General features: G+C 43.8%; 1 pseudogene; it reads left to right on the top strand.

Annotated features, from left to right (window-relative positions):
* The first annotated feature begins 9,405 nt into the window (after positions 1 to 9,405).
* On the top strand, positions 9,406 to 11,867 carry LOC119822730 (annotated as a pseudogene).
* Positions 11,868 to 22,443: the final 10,576 nt, after the last annotated feature.

Here is a 22,443-nt window from a genome sequence, read left to right as displayed (position 1 = left end):
CTGTAGCTCTAATGATGTCTAATTTGGTGTGTATGTGTGTGTTCATGTGTGCATGTGCTTTCTGTATCATATTCAGGAAAAATTTCTCCTAACTTGAAGTTGCAAATATTGACTCCTATGTATTTTTCTGTGAGCTTTATCATGATATTTCAGTGTATTTGAGTTTCTCCATGTGCAGCATAGAGACAGAACTTGGCGTCATCTTGTTCTAGTGAATATTCAGTTGTCCCGTTTGTTGAAAAGACTTCCTTCCTCCTATGGAGGTGCTGTGTGCAGTGGAGATGAGGATGAGTAACTGGCAGGCTTTATTCTTGGGTACCAACAGTGAGCTAACCTTTCCTCTGAACTCCATAGAAAGGTCATGTTCTATAAGTCACTGTTGTCAACCCCGAAGCTTCGCTCCCTGTACCTGCTGCTTCCTGGTCCATATCGTCTCTCAGTTTTGTCAAACAATTAGCGTAAAGTCATGTAAGGGGAAGTGGACATGGGTGGATAGGGAAAGACCTCCATCCATCCATGTGGGTCGGAGATCTGTAGGAATTCAACCATCATGAACACAGACTTCCTTCCAGTTTGCCCCAGAATTAAATTTTTGCCATATCCACACGTTGGTGCCTCCAAGTTCTGGAACTTTTCATGGAGCTAGGGGACTCATTCCTTACCAGTGCTTCCGGCAGTGGGCACTCCATCTTAGCTGCCCCACCTGGCTAACCACTGCTCATACTTCTAGTCTCATCATCAAAGATGCCTGGAAAGGCTCATTTGCTATGGTAGATATTTTTTTCTGGTTTTGCTCATTTCTTATTTTAATGGATTTAGGAACGATAGCGGTACTATGTAGGCCACGTTTAGGAGTATGTTTCTCTTCAGTTCTAACTGTGCACAGCTTCAAGGGGACTTCGTTCCACACCGATGATGGTTCTTGGTGAAAGGAAGTTATGTACTGACAAATACACATCCACAGTTAAGGGTGGAGAATAATATAAAACAATTTTGATGAATCAGAGCCTAACAATCAGCATTTGCCTCCCTGATGACAGGCATCAAGCATCTGTTTTCCCATTAATTATCAAGCTTGGTGATAAATAAATGTTTGGCAAATGAGTAGTAAGATTAATAAGCAGCTGTATAGTATTGTCTGAGGTTTCTTGTCCTGCCAGTTCCTGCAATTGTTAAGTCCCAAAGAAATCACACAGAAGTCTACGTTAGTTATAAACTGATTGGCCCATTACCTCAGGCTTCTTATTAACTCTTGTAACTTATATTAGCCCATTATTCTTGTCTATGCTAGCCACATGGCTCGGTACCTTATTTGGCAAGGCAGTCACATCTTGCTTCTTCTGAGTCTGGGTCAGGACTGCGTCCTCTTCCCAGAATTCTCCTGTTCTCATAGATCCACCTTTACTTCCTGTCTGGTTGTCCCACCTATACTTACTGGCCAGTCAGCATTTATTTAAAATATAAGTGACAAAATACAGAACATTGTCCCACACCAGTGTAGCATGACTGCAATACACAAATTCCTTCAGTACTCCAGTGCCTATTTAATTCTTTTTATGTCCTGACTCGGGAGAGATAGATAAAATACTGCATTTCTTTCATTTCTTGCAACCATTGCACTGAAGCTAAACTTGTATGTTACTCATACACACGTCACCACAGGTTAATTAGATGTAAGAATCTACTCCCAGTTCAAAGAACTCTGACTTCAAAGCAAAGCTGAACTCATTTTTAAATCAATCATCTCGAATTCTGCCTGCCACCAACAGAAAAAGACAAAGTATTATCGTTCACCAGCTTTGGGCTAAAATTGAGTTTATTCAATCTCACCCATCTTGGTGATTATGCAAGATAAATACGTTTGCAAAGGATATTGGTATGTTGCATCGATGTTACTTAGCTTTTTAGAAAGTTTTCTTTTCTTTTATGTGCATGAGTATTTGCCTGTATGTTTATCTGTGTACCACATGCATGCCTAGTGCCCAAGGAGGCCAGAAGAGGGCATCAGATCTCCTGAAACTGGAGTTCTAGTCAGTTTTAAGTCTCCTTGAGGGGCTGGGAACTGAACCCAGTCCTCTGCAAGAATAGCAAGTGTTCCAGCAAATAAATCATCTCTCCATCCCCCAGATTATTATTTTCAAGTCTGTTGCAATATGTGAGATGATGAGAGCATGTCTTTTGAATACACTCTGGTCTCATTTGGTCATAAAAATTTGGAACAATACTTAGACAGATGTTGCCTAGAGATGATTATGACAACTTTGATGTTCCGATAAGAAGCCACCAAGACACCATGATGAGTCAAATAAGTTGCTCATGATTGAGGGAGCAGAAGAGAAAAAGGCCAAGGACATCATCACAGTGTCATGGCACTGTTTCCTGTGGTTCTGCTTAACACATATATACATGGACTCATGATTTGACACACACACCAGTAAAATCTGGAAATAGAAAATGCAAAGTAGGAGATACTGGTTGTTTGACTTCTCAGAATCCTTAGTTTGCTGAAAAAGCCTCCTGTGACATTTAGATTCATCCCGTGTGAATGGTTAAGTTGGCCTCAGCCACCAGTCAGTATCTTGGATTGTTGCCTGGCGATTTCTCAAGATTGTTGGAAGGTGTTGTGGCCTGTCTTTTCAAGAATAGTTGAGACATGATCAAAAAGAGAACATGCTTCCACTCTTCCAAAAGAAAAAAAGTCAATCTGAAGTATTTCTTTCCAAAGGGAGAGAAAATTATTTGACCTGAACTGAGCTCAGCTTAGTAATTACAGGCATTTTGTTTGGTGTCAGCTTAAATCACCTTCTAGCTGGTAACACCTATTCATTTTCTCTGTTAGCATCTACTAGGTATGTTTCAAAAGTAGATGGCCATGGTTTTTAAAGTTCTGAGATAATCAGAGTATTTGAAAGGTCATTCATAATACTGTCATTGTATAAATATTTTATTCATAGAGCCAAATACTGAGGTGGAGTTTGTAGCCCACTCTCAACCACTGCTGCCTCACCAGAGGCAGAGTGCTGAGCAAACCAACTGTGGATGCTTGAGAAGAATTTCTAAATGCGTATATTTTCTCTTTAAAAGAAAACAAACCTGGGGCTGGAGAGATGGCTCAGCCATTAAGAGCACTGCCTGCTCTTCCAAAGGTCCTGAGTTCAATTCCCAGCAACCACATGGTGGTTCACAACCATCTGTAATGGGGCCTGGTACCCTCTTCTGGCCTGCAGGCATACACACAGACAGAATATTGTATACATAATAAATAAATTAATTAATTAAAAAAAGAACTCACATTCCTTTAAAAAATTGTTTTGGGGGTGTGTAGCACACACCACAGCTTGTGTGTGGAGGTCAATGCACAACTTTGAAGAGTTGGTCCTCTCTTGCCAGCCCCTACTTCCTTTAATATACAATTCTAGGATTTTACAAGCATTCACCTAATTTTTAAAAAGTCTTTCTTAGAACCAGCAATAACTTTTCTCTATTTGATAGTTTCTGTTCTTATTTCTCAATTATTTAATTCTTCTGTTTATCATCTTTCTTTTAGTTAGGTGCTGGATATTTTGAATGCATCCTCCTGTCCTCTATCATGTGTGTGTGTGTGTGTGTGTGTGTGTGTGTGTGAGAGAGAGAGAGAGAGAGAGAGAGAGAGAGAGAGAGAGAGAGAGAGCGCAAGAGCAGGTGTGAATTTGCCACAGTGACTGCTGTAGACAGTCACAGATTTCTTGGTCCTTGACTTACATTGTGTTTTATACTGGGCCTCTGGAGATTCCCTGTCTCCCCCTCCCATGCTATCATAGGAACACTAGGATTTAGGGTTATAGACGGAGCCATCACATCCAGCTTTACTTGGTTTCTGGGGATCTGAACTCCGGTCCTCAATCTTGCATGGCCATCCTCCCAGTTTACTGATCTCCTACGCTTTAACTAGAAGAAGTAGAATACTAATTCTGAGGGAACTCTCTTGGGTCAGATTCCCTGGGTTTGAACCACAGCTTAGCTGTCGTCAGATATACCATGTCGGCATGTCAGGAAACCTTTGCCATATACATATTGCTAGTCCGTTTTTGGTTGGTGGATCGGCAACAGGACTGCATGGCAGCTTCAGTTGCACATACTCATAAACTCAGCCACTCACGAGGCTGGGGCTGAGAATGGAGAGAGCTCAGAGTGTGAGATGAGCTCCGGCATCTTGAGGCTCCATAGTAAGAAAGTATGAATGGAAGTAAGGTCTATGCTACATGCTCGCAATAGCCCAGTCATGCTCCGTTATCCGTATTTCCTTCATTACAGGGTCTTTTCATATTGTCCCATGATTTAATCCTATAATTATTTTGCCTGGTTGCCCACTTCATGTTCAGCCAACTCATTAATTATTATGTGGGACATTATATCCAGCTACAAATCTTTTCTAATTTATTCTGTGTTTCCTGGGTTCCTCTCAGAAAATATTTAAAGACCTATTTTAGAGAAACATTTATTTTTGCCATTTACCACATTTAAAAGCAAAAACAACAAACAAACAAACACAGTTCCCTATGGAGAATGAATTTAGTCCCCCCCCACCTCTGTGTATGTGTTTGTGTGTAATAATATGACTGTGTGCACATGTTCATGTAGGCGGACATGTACACGGTGCACGCAGTATGGAGGCTAGGGCTCCACATGTGGTGTGCTCCTCTAACACTCTTCATGTTTGTTTTTAGAGACAGGGTCTCTCACTGAATTCAAAACTTACGCATTTGGCTGGGATGGGCAGCCATTAGACTTCATAGATCTGCCTGTCTCCCAAAGAGCTGGGATTACAGGTGTCTGCCTCCATGCCTGGCTTTTTCTATAATTTCTGATGATCCAAATTCAGGTCCACCAGCTTGTGTGGCATGCACTTTGCCAGCCGAGCCTCTTCTCTAGCCCACAAGTTCAGCTTTATTCTCATGATTGACACGAGCAATCTGTACCCCTCGCTTTATCTTCTTTCTCTAACTATATTCCAGAAGGTTTGGGTCATGCTGATCCAAGTATTTGGCATCTTTGGTGCAACCTCTGAGGTAGAGGATGGTAATTCTGTTCTTTTCAACATTTTGTTTTCTGTTATCTGCAGAGCGGCCAGACATGGGGTAGAGTATCATGGTGTCTTGGATGCTCTCCAGGCACAAATATCATTTTTCAGACCATAAAAGGAGCCTCGGAGCTTTTGGCAACCAGGATGGTGCTGACTCAACTCAGAAGGGCTAACTTTACACTGACGGGCACAGCAGAGAAAAGAAAACACAAAACAGCAAAGGGGCCACCACAGACCACAGTTCTCGTGCACGCTGTGCCAAAACGAAGAATTCTGCAGTGCTTTTGTGTCCACGCATGCCGTGCTGGTCATGTCTGCCGTTATCCCTTTCTTAGACTATCCACTCCACACTGCCGATGGGAAAGCAGATGCTTAATACCTTGCAGCACTTCAGAATCTCAAACCCAGGTCTATCACATATCAACATTCAGGTGCAATCCTCTCTGTGTCATAGTAACTCTTTAGAAGTCAGAGGTTGGTAAGAAACTTCATATCCCATAGAAATGATCAACAAAGAGAAATCCTCAAGATCTGCTAATCTTCCTTTAGCAAAATGCATTACAGTTCTCTATACTTCACCAACTGATTTGCAGGCAGAGCAAACCAGTAGATTTTTCCCGTTTCCCTCGGTACTTCCAGTAGTTGCATAGCCAAATCAGACTCAGTGACTTTTTTTGTCTGCTTCACCCCGTTCTACACATAGAGCAACAATGCTTTCTTGCCTGTGGTTGGTCCTAAACACATGTTTGCGTGCCCTCCCTGAGCTTACTGCTTCTTTGAATGTTGACAGCCATATCTCAAGTCGTAGCTAGGGCTCGAAGAAGGCCCAGAAACCAAACACTGTTCCCACATTCCAGAACTCTCACTGGAGCATGATGGGAAAAGCAAAGCGGCCCTCAACAGGCTACTCCTGTTGTTGGTTCTGGATCAAGAGAGTCTCATGCATGAGGAAACTGCTCACGAGCGGCTGGGACTGCTCTCGTCCTAGGTCTCAGGCTCTGGAAAGCCACGCGCTCGGCTTTCTTGTCTGAATTCCTTCTCAGATCACAAAGTTGGCTGGTGTGTGAGCACACAGTAGGTCCTGCACCCAGTGCCAGCTGCGGTTTTTCTCTTTGCGCGCTCTCTGATCGCTCGGGTGGTTAATTAGCGCAGCGCTGCTTTGTGGGAGCTAATTGATTTGGCCCCCTGAGCTTGCAGGTGAGGTCCTGTCCTCCATCAAAGCTAATCAACATTTACCCACAGAGGCCAGGCCTGAACTTTTCCTTGGCCACATCCTGTTTTTAACTGAAGTACACTTGCAGGGGGAGGGTCCCTCGGGGCTCCCTCTAATCCAGTCATCCTCAAACTCCCGCATGTGTGAGAGTCATCTGGTGTGCTTGTTAAGACACAGGCGGCTGGTGCTCCACCCCGAGGACTTTCATTTCACTCGTTCTAGGATGGAGTCCAAGGTGGACGTTCCCGGCATTCATCCCTTTGGTGCCTAAACAAAGCATGGCAGTCTTCAAAGCCTCGGCTTGGCCAGCGAAGACACTAAGGCTTTGTGAGACAAGCAGAGAAATACCTAAGCGCCCTCGTTTCCCCTTTGAACTGAATAAAAATGCGGGAAGGTTCTAATGAGCCTCTCATTTAGTGATTCCCAAAGACTCCTAGGCAAGCGTCAGCATCACCGGGGGACCCAGGAGGGATGCAGCTCTCAGGCCCACCTAGGCGCCATTAGAATGCTGCCAATAGAGCCCCACAGGCCCCAATAATAAAAGCGTGAATCACTGCCTCAGGCCCCTGCTCACGTGACAGTGACCCACCCCAGCTGAACTTGAGGGGATCACCATAGATCCTCACTAGCAGTAAGAGTAGAGCAGAGGCGGAGTCTGTGTCTCTACCTTACCCAGTGTGTGTAGGTGTGAGTCACAGCACCAGTCAGGTCCCCGCGCTAGAAGGGTCCTTCAAGGTGTCCTGCACAATGACACCCATCTCTCTTCTCCACAGGGCCCCTTCTCATTCCCACCAGTGTCACCTACTAATCTGCTTTCTGCTTCTAAAACTTAGTCATCTGAGAAATGTCCCATGAGGGATGGGAGCTGGATGGATCAGTGGGTGAAGTACTTGCTGCACAAGCATAGGACCTAAGGGTAAATTTTCTGGCAACCCACGTAAAGCCTGTGTGTATAACTGGCATGGGGTGTATGCAGCGGCATGTGTGTGTAACTAACATGGAGTGTGTGTAACTGCATGAATGTGTAACTAGCATGAGGTGTGTGCAATGGCATGTGTTTGTAAGTAGCATGGGGTGTGTGCAATGGCATGTGTTTGTAAGTAGCATGGGGTATGTGCAGTGGCATGTGTTTGTAAGTAGCATGGGGTATGTTCAGTGGCATGTGTTTGTAAGTAGCATGGGGTATGTGCAGTGGCATGTGTTTGTAAGTAGCATGGGGTGTGTGCAGTGGCATGTGTTTATAAGTAGCATGGGGTGTGTGCAGTGGCATGTGTTTGTAAGTAGCATGGGGTGTGTGCAGTGGCATGTGTTTGTAAGTAGCATGGGGCTGGGGGTGGGAGTGAGATGTGGACAGGTGGGCAGCAAACTTCCACTTCTGATTTGCATCCCCAGTCCTTTAGTCCATATTTATAATTTCATCCTTTTGTTGATGTTTTTGGTCTAAGTTTTAAAATTTCTTTTTAAGTCCTCGACACTAATGCCGAGGACGTGGGTTTTGCGACCTTGCCACTAATGCGGTGGACCTGGGATTTGTGACCTCGACACTAATGCCGTGGATCTGGGGTGTGCGACCGAGTCTGTAGCTTTTTGTCACTTTCATGCCTTTCACAGAATAAAAGGTTTTCATTTGGATGACACTCAGTTTATTGCGATTTCTTTTTTGTAGGAAAATGGCACATAGTGACTCAAACAGAAGCATGGCACAGGATGATTGACAGGGATCACTTACGCCTTTCCATGGTAGCCTGTAAAATACAAGTCAAGCCCACTTGCTTCCCTTTATAAAACATCTTAGTGGCAGCCAGGCGGTGGTGCCTCTCGGGAGGCAGACGCAGGCGGATCTGTGTGTTCAAGGCCAGCTTGGTCTACAGAGTAAGTTCCAGAACAGGCTCCAAAGCTACAGAGAAACCCTGTCTTGAAAAACAAAACAAAACAAAAAACAAACAAACAAACAAACAAAAAAAAAAAACGAAGGAAGATGAGGCTTCCCTTTGCTTCCAGCCTCCTGGTGGCCTTAACGTGAAGTTTAGGCTTTGCACTATTGGATGTACCATGCCACCCTTCACTGCTTTCCCTCAAAAGGGACAATTCTGAATTTCTGGAAAGTCACAGTCTGGTAAGGCCGAGTCATCTTTAGTGTCCTTCCCTCTCCATAAACCCTGTCAGGCTTTACCGCATCTCCATGATTCCCTTTCCATGGACTGCCCAAAGCTGACTTCTCTGAGTCTGAAGCGCCCTGTGGCAGGATGAGCGCCCCTCCTTTCCTACCCCTTCCTCCCCACTCCTTGAATGAAAAGTCTGCTTCTTTCCTTCTGTCTTCCCACTGCCTTTCAAAATGCCGACTGCACAGGCAGCCCACCCCTGTTCCCTGGCTTCTGATCTACAGCCCCCTCGCAGCACCACCCAGCAAGGAGAGGAAACAGAACCAAACAGAAATGTTAACTCACAAATTAACGTCACTCACGGGGCCTCTGATCAGCTTCCACAAGATTTTGCAGCTACAGAGCATCCTTTATTATCCAGCCCTGTGTGGTTGGTCTTCGGGCAAAATGTTTTATAATTAGCTCATCAATTGTTCCTCTAACTCCTTAGTGAGAAATGTTTATCCTGTCTTAAGGATGAGGGAACCGAGCCCAAATAGGTTAGAAACTCCATCCAAAATTACCATCCAATCATTAGTCCTCACCAGGAAGCCTCTCTGGCTTTGGCCCTGTAAATGGCACTGAGAGCATCATCCAACAGCACAGTGTTCCATGTCGGACCATGAATAACAATTGAATAATGATCATTTGAAATGTCTATTCAATGCAAGAACTGAACAAATGTGTTCTTGCATCAGAACCAAGTTTAAATAGGCAGGCAGGCTCCTGAGTCCTGCACGACGCAAGCCTACTGGCGAGTCTCTGACAGACAGAACAGACTTCCCTGGTTCCTACAGCATCTCTAACACTGTAAGCAGACAAAACTCGTCACAAACATGGCTGCTTGTCTCCTCTTTCTCCCTTATTTGATCTGGGTCACACACATACACACACACACACACACACACACACACACACACACAAGTTCGTCTCATTGCTTCTTGCTTTTTGGAGCTTAATCACCAAGGTCCCAGTTGCCACCCAATGGAATGGCACTGAAACCTACCATGGTAAGTGCTGAGGCCATGTAAAGGTGTGTGCCACCACTGTCTGACCTCTAATGGCTTAGCATTGCCCTTCTGATCTTTAGGCAAACTTTATTTATTAAAACATAAATAAAGCTGGGCGGTGGTGGCACATGCTTTTACTCCCAGCACTTAGGAGGCAGAGGCAGGCAGATCTCTGTGAGTTCGAGACCAGCCTGGTCTACAAAAGCTAGTTCCAGGTCAGGCTCCAAAGCTACAGAGTAACCCTTTTTCAATCAATCAATAAATAAAACATAAATAAAATATCACTATAATTTCCATTTTTGTCTAAAATTAAAAAGAAGGCTATAACTAATATAAGAAAAACTATATACAGTAAGTATAATAACTATACAATATATACAGGCAGTAAGTATATCAATAATATCTGGTGCATTTGCATTTGACAAATTCAGAGAAAATACTCTATCTTATCTTGGTGAGTTCAGAGTCTTGTGCTTTCTATTATAATTTTTACTTATTTTAAATTTATTATTCATTATTATTTTACTTATTTCAGTTTATTATTACTTTCCATTATTATTACTTATTATTTTAAAATTATTTGATGGAGGACTCTCATTGGCTAATAAAGAAACTGCCTGGCCCATTTGATTGGCCAGCCCTTAGGTGGGCGGAGTAGACAGAACGGGAAGAAGGAAGTGAGGTAGATGGCTCAGTTAGATGCCACACCTCTCCTAAGTTAGGCAGACCCCCGGGCCTCTCCTCAGAGAGATACGAGATGCAATGAAGCCAGCCGCCAGGCCAGACATGCTGAAACTTTCCTGGTAAGACACCGCTCGTGGTGTTACATACATTATTAGATATGGGTTAGTCAAGATGTAAATAAGAGGCTGAAAATAATGGGCCAGGCAGTATTTAAAATAATACAGTTTCCCTGTAATTATTTCGGGTGTAAAGCTAACCATGCAGGAGTCGGGCGGGATGAAAAGCATGCCTACCCGCAGCTCCTCACTACAATTATTTATTATTATTTTTCTTATTATTTTACTTATTTCAATTTATTATTATTACTTTCTATCATAATTTGTTTTCTCTGTCAGGTAAACAAGGAAAACTATAACTGTCTTGTCTTCAACTTCCTCAGAGACTCAAGAAGGAAATATTAACCACGTAAGCAGGAAGTAAAAGCAAGCAACTTCCAAAAAAATGTGAGTAATGACAGAAACAGCTGGCTGCCCAGACAGACACCCAAGTTCCTCTGCAATGTTGGGGCATCCATCTTCTGCTGACAGGCCTAGCATATGCGACAGACTTTTCTGTGAAGCAGGATATTCTGAAGGTCTGTCCCTTCTTGTCTTGACAATGTTTGGCAGTCACTTTCTTTTGTGTTCTGCTTGTCCAATTAGGACAGCAGATTGTCAGCAGTCGAGGCAAGGGCATTTTTCACACCCGGGGGCTTACTTTTGCCACAAAGAAAGTAAACTCCATGTGGAGTTTCTTGGATGTTTATTATCGCCCCTGAAGTAGATTGCTACGGTTAAGGCATCTGGGAGCGATGCAGATACAGTGGAGCCAGCAGAGGCGCCAGCACGAAGAGGCAGTGGGCAGTGGCTTCAGTGCATGGGGTTTCCATTAGTGGTAAAATGAGATACCACGATGGCCCACACCTTCCTGCCCAAGAACAACTGGCAGATGGGAAAAGTGCTGAGTACCTACTTTGAACCACCAGAGAACGGCCCTGCATGGCCACACCAACCTCCGATATCCCTCAAATCCGAGGCCTAGTACAGTCCAGATGTGGTATTTCTACAGGAACTTATTCCTCTATATTGTGCCTACATAAGAAAGAGATCAAGTAGTTACAAAATTATTACAGGTAAAGAAGAAGGAGATTTCACAGCTATACTGTTGAAGAAAGGAAGAGAGAAATTTAAAAGTCAAGAGATTGTTCCATTTCCAAACACTAAATGGTGAGAAAGCTTCTGTGTGTGAAAGTGAGTGTGGCGGGAAATGAATTTTGCCTTATGAAATCCCGTTTGGAGAGCACCAGAGACCGTTCTGCGGAGCGAATAAGCCAATTAAAAATGGTTTTTCAGAAAATGTAGTAGGCTTGGGTTCCACTACTGTTTCATTTGCAGGAGATGCAAATTTAAGAGGTTAAGAAGTTATCAAATGTGGCGGTTTACCTGACGATATTTTTGATGCTTGGGAATTTTCAGGAAAACCTAAATATCACAATATAGATGGGATACGAAAATAAACAATAATCTCATGATTCCTGCTGCTTGTAAGCATTGCTTTGAGCGAATACTTTTCAGAGCAGCAGAGGGCCACTTTAGTTCCCAAAGTTTAGCCCTGACGTCAGGTTGGAAAAACCGGACTGTGGTAGATTTCCTAGTGAACATGCTGCACTGGTGGGCCACAGCCTCGCGGCAGTACACAGAGGAGCAGAAATGGGTTGATGTAATAGTTAGCGCTAGCCAGTAAGAAGCCTAAGACAGTGGCCAGACAGTCGTAACTGATAATAATCCTCAGCGTGGTTGTTTCATGAGGGGCTGTGGGAACTAGCAGGGCCTAGTGAGCAGACAGAAACTGGTCCAGTGAGACCCGGCAAAATGGAGCAAAAGCCTTCCATCTACAGCCATGTTTCTCTGGGTTGTTCCCAGCAGGAGGTGTGACACTAAGCATGATGAAAATGTGTACGTAGTTTCTGTGAAGGGAAGAAGGGAGGCCGGAAGAAAGAAGGAAGGCAGAAAGGAAAGAGATGGGAGGAAGGAAGAAGGGTCTGCCTTCAGTCTTTGACTTACAAGCTCCCTTGCTCTAGGATTTAAATGCTCCACCCCAACTTCTTGCCTCTCATTGTTCCCTACGATTCTGACCATTCTTCCAGCCAGCCCCAGTTTCTTCTAAAACCTAGAGAATCTTTCTAGTAAAATCCTCACACATTTGGCATCTGTTTCTCTTGGGGCTCACTAGCACGCAAACCTAATATTAAATTCTCCCCACCAGGCTCTGACTCACTCTGACTGATTCCAGGAACTCTCCCCACACTAATCCTATAATTATACTGTGTGGTCAACATTAGGAAGAGAAAGAGCAAGATACTCAATGAACAAATGCAACTCTGTGGCATTAAGGACTGTCACCCACAAGGAAGCACATTTGGTAACTTAAAGATCAGCAAATACTACTATCTGCAGGTCTTCGCTCCTCCTTCAGCTCCTCCAAAACTAATTCCGAATTCTGGTCTCACCCCAAGTTCTGCAGCAGAACACTTGCAGCTTTCCTTCCCCACTTGTCTCCTTCTAAAGTGGACCCCACAAGCGTCCCCTCCTACCAGCCCTCCAGGCACTCATTGCTTTACCCCAGATCCAGCAGGCACTCCCTAGTAACCCATAGGCCACTATGACCAGAGAAGCACTAGGCTAATAGCAGATCTTGCCTTACTGCTCCTCTCTCCAAATCTACCCTCCTAGTCTGAGCCTCAGTCTGCAGCAGGCCACCTGCTGAGGCCTCCCTTCCCCCTGGCCCCATCTCTAGTGGATCACACAGATCTTCCCCTTCTAACTTCTGTCTTCTCCACTTACTGCTTCATCCCAGCCCCCAACTCCAGCAGGCTACCAGGCAGCTGGGAACCTGCAGTCCCCTCAAACCAGGTAAGGAGGCAGGCTAATTGCAGATCTTTGCTTCTCCCTCTGCTCTCTAAATCCAATCCCCCAGTCTCATCCTCAGCTCTGTAGCCTGCCTCTGTGTGACCTCTCCTCACTCTCTGCTCCCCATCCCTAAGGTACTAAACAGATCCTGGGGGAACATCCTGCTTTCCTCTCTCCTGCAGACCTCCTCTGCACCCCGGCCCATCCCTATTCCTAAGTGTCAGCTCCCAATACCTAGAAACACATTTTACCTAGAACCTAGTGGTCACGCCTATCAAGATCCCAAAAGAACTTTCTACAGGACAACACACAATCACCACACTCTCCTAAGAACCAGAAAGGACAACAGAAACCAAGGAACAAAACACCCACCCAACAAAGACAAGACCAGAAATCAACACCTAGATTTACAGTCTTCCCAAACGCAGATGCCTACGTGCCAGCATAAAAACACAATCAACTGTAGGCAGGAAAATATGTCCCCACTAGAGCCCAGCAACTCTACCACGGCAAACCTTGAGAATTGCAACATAGCTGAAGCACAAGACAAAGACCTTGAAATAGCCTTTATTAATATGATAGAAGTCTCTAAAGAGGAAAAGAATAAATATCTTACAGAATCTGTGAAAATACAAACAGCTGAAGGAAATGAATAAAATAGTTCAAGACCTAAAAGCAGAAATGGAGTCAAAGAAGAAAAACTAAACTGAGGAAAATCTAAAATGAAAACTTTGGAAACCTGAGCATGAACCACAGAGGCAGCCTCCCCAACAGAATACAAGAGATGGAGGAGAAAGCCTCAGGAATTGAGGACACAATTAGAGAAGGGAACACCTCTGACCCCTTCCCCCAATGTTAAATATAAAGTCTCTGGGCACAAAACATTCAGGAAATCAGGGACACTATGAAAAGACCAAATCTAAGAATAATAAGCATAGAGGAAGAAGAAGAAACCCAGCTCAAAGGCACTGAAAACAATTCAACAAAATCATAGAAGAAAATTTCTGTAACCTAAAGAAGGAGTGTCCATCAAAGTACAAGAAGCACACAGAACACCAAATAGACCGAATCAGAAAAGCAAGTCCCTGCTCCACATGATAATTAAAACACTAAACGTGCAGAACAAAGAATAAATATTAAAAACCACAAGGGAAAAAGACACAGTAACATAGAAAAGCAGACCTATTAGAATAACTCCTGACTTCTCAGTAGAGACTCTAAAAGGCAAAAGGGTCTGGAAGACGTGCTGCAGACTCTTAAGAGACCACAGATGTTAGCCCGGATTGCTATTCCCAGCAAAACATTGAATCACAATAGATGGGGAAAACAAGACGGTCCATAATAAAACCAAACTTGAGTCATATCTACCTACAAATCCAGCCCACAGAAGACAAGCTCCAATCTAAAAAGGTTAATTATATGCAAGAAAACACAGGAAATAAACAATCTTAGACCAGCAAAGTCAAAAGAAGGGACTCTCTCTCTCCGTCCATCCCTCACCCCTCCTCTCTCTCTCTCTCTCTCTCTCTCTCTCTCTCTCTCTCTCTCTCTCTCTCTCACACACACACACACACACACACACACATTCATACAAACAAAACAAAAATAAAAACAAAAATGCCAGAAGCAACAATCATTGGTCAGTGATGTTTCTCAACATCAGCGGTCTCAGTGTCCCAATGAAAAGACACAGGCTAACAGATGGAATGCAAAAACAGGCCCCATCTGCTGTTTTTTGAATCAAGAAACTGTTACAACCAAAAAGAAACCTAAACATCAAAGATAGGCATCGTCTCAGGGGAAAAGGATAGAAAAAGATATTCCAGGCAAGTGGACCTAAGGAGCAAGCTGGTGTAGCCATTTTAACATCTGACAAAACAGACTTCAAACAAAAGCTAATAAGAAGAGAGGTTAGGACACTCCATACTCATAAAAAAAGGTCCACCAAGAGAACAGACATTGCAATTCTTAACATCTATGAACCAATCACAAAGACACCCAGTTTCATGAAAGAAACACACTACAGCTCAATTGCATAGCCACTCTTACACATTGATAATGGGAGACTTCTATTCCTGACTCACACTGATAGACAGGTCATCCACACAAAACAAAACATAAAAACACTGACTCTAACTGACACTATAAACCAAATGGACCTAACAGATATACAGGGCATTTCACTCAAGCACAAAAGAATGTACCTTCTCTTCACCTCACAGAACTTTTCCAAAACTGACCACACATTTGGACACAAAGCAAATTTAAACTGATACAGAAATTGAAAAAAAAAAAAAAACCCAGCCGGGCGGTGGTGGCGCACGCCTTTAATCCCAGCACTCGGGAGGCAGAGGCAGGCGGATCTCTGAGTTCGAGGCCAGCCTGGTCTACAAGAGCTAGCTCCAGGACAGGCTCTAGAAACTACAGGGAAACCCTGTCTCGAAAAACCAAAAAAGAAAAAAAAAAAAACCAGCATACTATCTGACCACAATGGATAAAGCTGGATTTCAGACAGAAGCAACAAAAAGCTTACAAACTCATAGATACCGAACAACTCACAACTGAATAAAAAAATGGGCCAAAACAAAATTTAAAGACTTTCTAGAATTGAATGAAAATGAAAATACTCACAGGACCCAGTGCAGGCAGTTCTAAGAGGTGAATTCATAGCACTAAGTACCTATATGGAAAAATTGGGGCAATCTCATACTAGTCACAACAGCACACCTGAAAGCTCTAGAACAAAGGGAAGAAATCACACCCAAAAAAGTATATGGCAAGAAATAATCAAACTTGGGGACGAAATCAATAAAGTAGAAACAAATAAACAAACAAACTATTCAGATCTCAAGATCCAGCTGCACCACTTTGGGCATATACCTAAAAGGTGCTTCCTCCTACCACACAGATGATTGCTAACCATGTTCACTGCTGCTCTATTCATAACAGTCAGATACTGGAAACAATCTAGATGTTCCTCAACAGAAAATGGATGAAGAGAATGTAATACATTTACATAATGGAGTATTACTCTGCCTTTAAAAAAACATGAAATCATTAAACTTGCAGGCAAATGGCTGGAACTAGAAAAATCTTCCTGACTGAGACATTTCAGACACTGAAAGACAAATAGGACATGTATTCGCTTAAGTGTGGATATTACTTGTTAAGTCAATGATAACCAAGTTACAATCCGTAAATCACAGAGGGTAGATATAGAGTAAGGGGCTAGATGGAAGGGATTTCTTCATAAGGAGGGAAAATAGATAGTTATGGATGGATGGGGGCAGGAGGAGGGAGTAGACGTGGAGGATCAAATGGGGAGGGGGTGGAAAGAGGGGTATGAGGGAGGGAATATGGGAAGGGACAGCAAAAATTAAGAGCCATTTGAAGGGTACAAGGGCCTCTATGACCACCAAGATTAGCAGTGTATCAACCCACGAGATAAGAATGTAGTTCTGTTCAATCACTCAGTAGCTGGTGTGGGCTCAAACTTTGAAACTTTATTTTTATTTTTAGTTATATATAAGCGCAGCACAATTTGGTGAAAAGCTTCCTAGTCATAAATAACCCAATTTCGCCTATACAACAAAGCTTAGCTGTGACTACCTCGAAATTCTTATAAAGTATAAGTGACATCTTCCATAAAGACAGAGTCTACAGATTAACTGAGAAAACAGGCCCAAGATAAGGGTCTGGAGGATGCTCCTCTGTGGCCTCAGTCCCACAGATAGCACAAAGGTCACCAGGTTAGTAACCATCTCCACTCCCAGCCCTCTGGGCAGAAAACAGGTTATACATCGCTCCCTTTGAAGAGACAGTCCTGTGTGTTTAACTTTTCTGGTTTCTCTAGTGCTAATCTGTGGACACAAGACCCCAAGAGCCTCTTATAGAGGGAAACCTAATACAGTAGAAGCTTCCTGAAATATACCCATATATGACAGGCACTGTAAATGAAATCACCAAATAACGGGGGAGAGAGAACCCAAACTGGCCATCTCTTGTCATCAAATGCAGTTCCCAGTACCATACTGGGTTACATTTAATTTGAGTTGCTGGATAAAGGGGTCCCACGTGAATCCCAAAACAACCCAGGCTGTTCCTAAGACTGTAGGTTGCTCTTTACAAACTGACGTCAAAGCCCCATACTGAAGACAACACTAGCTGGTGTCTACATAGACCCTTCACCCCTAACTGTTGGTGTCTTTGGTAGAGAAAGGTATTCTGCATGCTACCAAAATAGAAACATAAACACCAACACAGCCACAAGCCTTTGAATCTACAATAATGTTCTATCTGCAAAATAGGCTAGGCCAATGATGGCATAAACTTGGGGGAGTAGCCAGCCAATGTCTGATTTGACATAAGACCCACTCCACAAGATAGACCCCATAACCCACAATCCTGGGTGACCAGGAACCCGAGACAGCCCAGGGACCTAGGTAAAGAACAAACAGGCTGCTCAAAAACAATGTAGCAATAAAATGACTCCGAATGTTATTGTGCTATATTCACAGATTATTGCCTCACTCATCTCTTATCAGAGAAGCTTTCTCCTGAGCATATAGGAACAAATACAGAGATCCACAGCCAGATACTGTGCAGGGACTCAGCCTTAAGTGGGATCTCTTCACCAAATTTCTCCTCTCAGGGTTCAGGGAACCCTGCTGAAGAGAAGGCAGAAGGAGTGTAAGAGCCAGAGGGTAGAGGACACCAAGAAAACAAGGCCTCTAAATCAACATGACCAAAGCTCATGTGAACTCACAGAGGCTGAGGCAGCATGCACAGGGTCCGCACAGGTCTGCACCGGGTCCTTCCTTTGCCTATATTATTGCTTCCAGTTTAGTATCTTTATGAGATTCCCGAGGGTTCTAACAAGTAGTTCTCTGCGTCTTTATCTGTTCCTTGTGCATTCTCTTGGGTTCTTTTCCTTCTGTTTGCTTCTTTTGTTCAACTCCAATATGTTAGTTTTTGTATTATTTTATTTATTATTATCCCTTAGAAACCTGTTCATTTTCTAATTAGAGGCAGAAAGGGAGAGTGGATCTGCATGGGAAGGAGGTGGGAGGAACTTGGAGGAGAAGAGGGAGAAAGATCATAATCATGATATATTATGTAAGAAAAGAATCTCTTTTCAATGAAAAGAAAATAGAAAAGAAAAAATATCCTCCCAAAGTAACAAATACCTCATTTGTTAACTCTATAAATGTTAATGGAGTGCTACCTGCTTGCCCAACACCATGCTCTGTGTTGTAATTTAATGCAATGGAGACCAAGACAAATCCTTCCCCATCCTCTAGTGACTTAGATTCTAGTGGGGGAGAGAAATGTTGGCAGCAAATATTCTGATTTATTTGAAGGTGCATAGGGTAGGAGGCAGGTAGGGGGAAGAGGAGATCAGTAAGGGAGCAAGGAGAGGGTGGGGACACAAAGCTCCAGCCACGTGACTGGCTGGGGCTGAAGAAGAGTGGAGATGTGAGCACACATGGTGCTGGGGCACAGACGACAACATCCGTGAGGTTTTGTAGTGCCTCAGTGTCTTTGATGCTTACACTGAAGGAGGGGGAAGTCAGTGAAGCATTAATATTAATTAATGAAGTCCAATCTAGTTGTGGTAGAAAAGCTATGTCAGGCAAAATTCCAAGGATTATCCCCAGTACTCCTGTCTTGTACTTACTCCGTCCAAGGCTGATCTGGGCACTCCTATGGAGGGACTCTGCAGATGGGATTAGAGTTACCAATTAAGAGACAATGAAATAGATTGCCCTAGATTATATAGATGAGCCAGTTCTAATCACTTGTGTCCTTGGAGGAGTGGAGCCCTCTGTCTGGAGAGAGAGAAGGACCTGAGGAAGGTAGAGGAACGACGAAGCTAAAGAGGAAAGCAAAGAGAAGTGAGGTATCCGAAGGCTTAGACCTGATCTTCTTTGGGGATACTGAAGGACCCAAGGAGCCAAGAAACAGGTGTTTACTTTAAGTGTTGACAACTGCCCCCCCAGCAAGTGGTCAGGAGGGAATTAGGGCCTTATGCTCGTACGAAACTGAATTCAGTCAGCAACTTGGGTTATCTTAGGAATGAATCCATCTGCAGTTTCGATAAAGGAACACAGTCCTTTCAGCACTGACTCCATGAGACCTTGAGCAGCACCCATGGCAGAGGGGATCACTATGGAAACAAGACAGTTTCCAGATGCTGAGCTGGTGATGACCTTTAAAAGTAGCAACAGAAAGCTGATGCAGGAGTCAGGGCATCAGCTGAGAAATTAGGACAAAAATCTACCAAGAGATAGTGGCATGGGCCTGGCAAAGGTATGGAAACATACAATGTGATTGACTCCTGTGTTGACTTTGGAGGCAGAGACAGGAGGATGTGGGTCTGAGAGATGGGAAGGATGGAGCTTTCTTCTGGGAGTCATCTGTGGAAGGAACGGTTTGCAAAGATGGGTATGAAGAGGTTTGCCAGAAGCAAATTATATAGAGGTTTCTGAATCAAAAATTTTAAACTTTATCATAAAGGAAAATTACTTAATTCTGTCAAGTAGACAAATGTGAGAGGCAGGATGGCACGTCTTAGCACTGTTGTCTGTTCTTTATTGTATGTTTCCTTGGCCAGTTATCAGCCATCTACTGCCAGCTGATAGGAAGCAGCATGGTTTCTTTTCCACTTGTCAAGCCCACACGAAGACAAAACAGTAAAACTAAACAGAGTCAAAGGAAGAAATAGAATTAAAATAATTTGCAAACAATGGTTTTCTTCACAAAACTCTAAAAGTAGGTGCCATAAAATTGAATGAAATGAACAAGAATACTTAGCAAACCTGTTGGAAACTAAATCAGATAAATATCAGAACGCACGCCACAATAGTTGAAAAGCAAAATCAGAGATAGTACCTAAAACACTGCAAAGGAAATACCTAATAATGAACAGAATGGAAAATAGGCAAGCTCATTATAGATAAATGCTATTGAGGGAAATTTAATTATATGTAAAGATAGAACATAATTGATTAGAAAATGCAATCTTTTTTAGAGTTCAATCTTTGTAATTTAATTCAATGATTCTAGTCATGTCCCTGCAGACTTTTCTAGTTTCTGAAAATTGGCAGGCTGGTGATAAATTTTATATATTCAGGAAGCCAAGAAATAACCAAGATATTATTTTTAAAAAATTGACAGATACCAAAGTAAACATGCTTTATACAGGCTGTGTGTGGCAAAGCATGCCACTGAGGCCAAACATCCTGAGGATGGAGCACCCACGGTGGGGAATCAGATAAGGTATTCTTCCCCATGTGGTGTGTGGTGCTTCGCCCTCTTGCTATGGTGGTAGTTCCATGAGCCTTGCTATGGGTAGTGAGACATGTAAGGAATGCTTATGTGCATAGATCTTCTATATGGTATGGAGTGATGCTTCCTTATGGAATGGGGTCCAGTTGTGACCATGGTGACACCATGACAACAGTTAGTGCAAAATGAATCCAAACCATAGCTTCCATAGTCTTATAGTTCCAACACCGTTCAAGATGCAAGGTCTCTTCTAGAATGCAAGGCAACCATTTAACAGTGAGGCTTTTTCAAATTAACAGATGAAAAGCCAAATCAGGTGCTTCCGGTGCACAGTGACGTAGAGGAAACACGCCGGCCCCAAAGAAGAGGAGGGGAAACTCAGCAGAGAAATATCAACACATAGTGACGCAGAGGAAACACACCATTCCCAAAGGAGAGGAGAGGAAACTCAACAGAGAGATATCAGATCAAAACCAAGAGCGCACCTGAACAGGGTGTAAGTCCTGGTCTCTGGCCTCGATCTTTGGAGGCCCCGCCCCTGTGCCCGCCAAACGTTGGCCCCTCCCCCAAGGAGGGAAGAGGCAGCCCGCCAAAACCCTGACCACTCCCCCAGTCTATTTAAACTGCTCCCTGGAAAGTCCCTGTGTGGTCTCCGCCCCCTCCCCCCCACCCCGGCCCCATATTCTTTAATTTGGCTCCTTGTCGTTTGGCTTGATTGGGATTTTTTTTGTGTCGGCAGAGAGCTCACGTTAGGAAAATTCCTAACATGGGGCACACACCACACTGCACAGCTCCCATAACCAGGGCCCATGGGATCACCTGGACACTGTGCTGGTTCATCTTCATGGTCAGCTTGACTACATTTAGATGTAATCGGAGATACCCTCTGGGTATAGCTTGGAGGGTGCCCAGAGAGGTTTAATTAAGGGGGAAGACTTAACCTGTGCCTCAGGTGTCGTCTATTCCTGTGATAAAACACCAGGACCAAAAGCAACTTGGAGAGTTGTTTTGGGTTACACTTCCACACCTCAGTCCATTGCTAAAGGAAAGCAGGGTAGGAACCTGGAGGCAGGAACTGATGCAGAGGCCATGGGGAATGTTGCTTACTGATTTGTCCCCCAAGGCTTTCTCATCTTGCTTTCTTAGACAGTCTAGAACTGTCTTCCTCCAGGTGGCCCCTCCCACAGTGGACTGGACCCTCCCACAAATAAGAAAATGCATCACAGTCTTGCCCACAGGCCAGTCTTTTGGGGGCATTTTCTCAATTGAGGTTTCCTCTCCCCAGATGACTCTAGCTTATGTCAAATTGACATAAAACGAGACAGACAACACAGCCTGAGTAGGGATGGCACTATCCGGAAACTGGAGTCTGTTGTATCCGTCCCTGTGAGACTGAAACCTTCCATCCCATAGGGAAGATCCTTAAGCAGGAAGGTAAACAACAACAACAAAATAGCTTCAGGAAGTCTCTGAAACTGACCAGATACAATAGGCCCCTCCGTCCCACAGTATACAAGCCAAGTTACAGCTTCTGAGACCAGACCAGCTGCCTGGAAGAAGCACAGGCCATCTAAGCTGTGTAGAAGTTTAATACCAGAGTCACTTGGAAAGGACACCCTGCTGAGCTGCCTGCATGCTGTGTAGTGTGCTCCAGGTACCCAGCTTTGAGAGCTGTCACCCATGTTGGGATGGGCTTTGCTGATGCAGCTGCCTGTGAGTCATTTCTGCTCCTGTAAGTAACTCTTACTCATATTCCTGTAAGTAGCCCCTTGATGAACTAGAGTTCATCAAGTTGGATTTTGGTGGAACCCATACTTTGGTCTGTCATGGACTTCTTATCTAGGACGAATAGACATCAGTAGTGTCTCCCTTAGAAAAGTTCTGTCGGACAACAGAGCCTCATACTGAATAAAGAGAGATCAGGAAGCCAGCTGAGCACCAACGTACATCTCTTACTGCCACCTGAGTGCAGCTTTGGCATGGCCGGCTGCCTTATGTACCCACCACCATGGCTTCACTGCCATGAGTGACTGTACATTCACACCGTCAATCAATGTAGATACTTTTCTTAAGTTGCTTTCATCTTAAAATGAATCTC

Source organism: Arvicola amphibius, chromosome 9 (assembly GCF_903992535.2).
Source record: "Arvicola amphibius chromosome 9, mArvAmp1.2, whole genome shotgun sequence".
Lineage (NCBI taxonomy): Eukaryota > Metazoa > Chordata > Mammalia > Rodentia > Cricetidae > Arvicola > Arvicola amphibius.
This window is presented reverse-complemented; position numbering and strand designations above follow the sequence as displayed.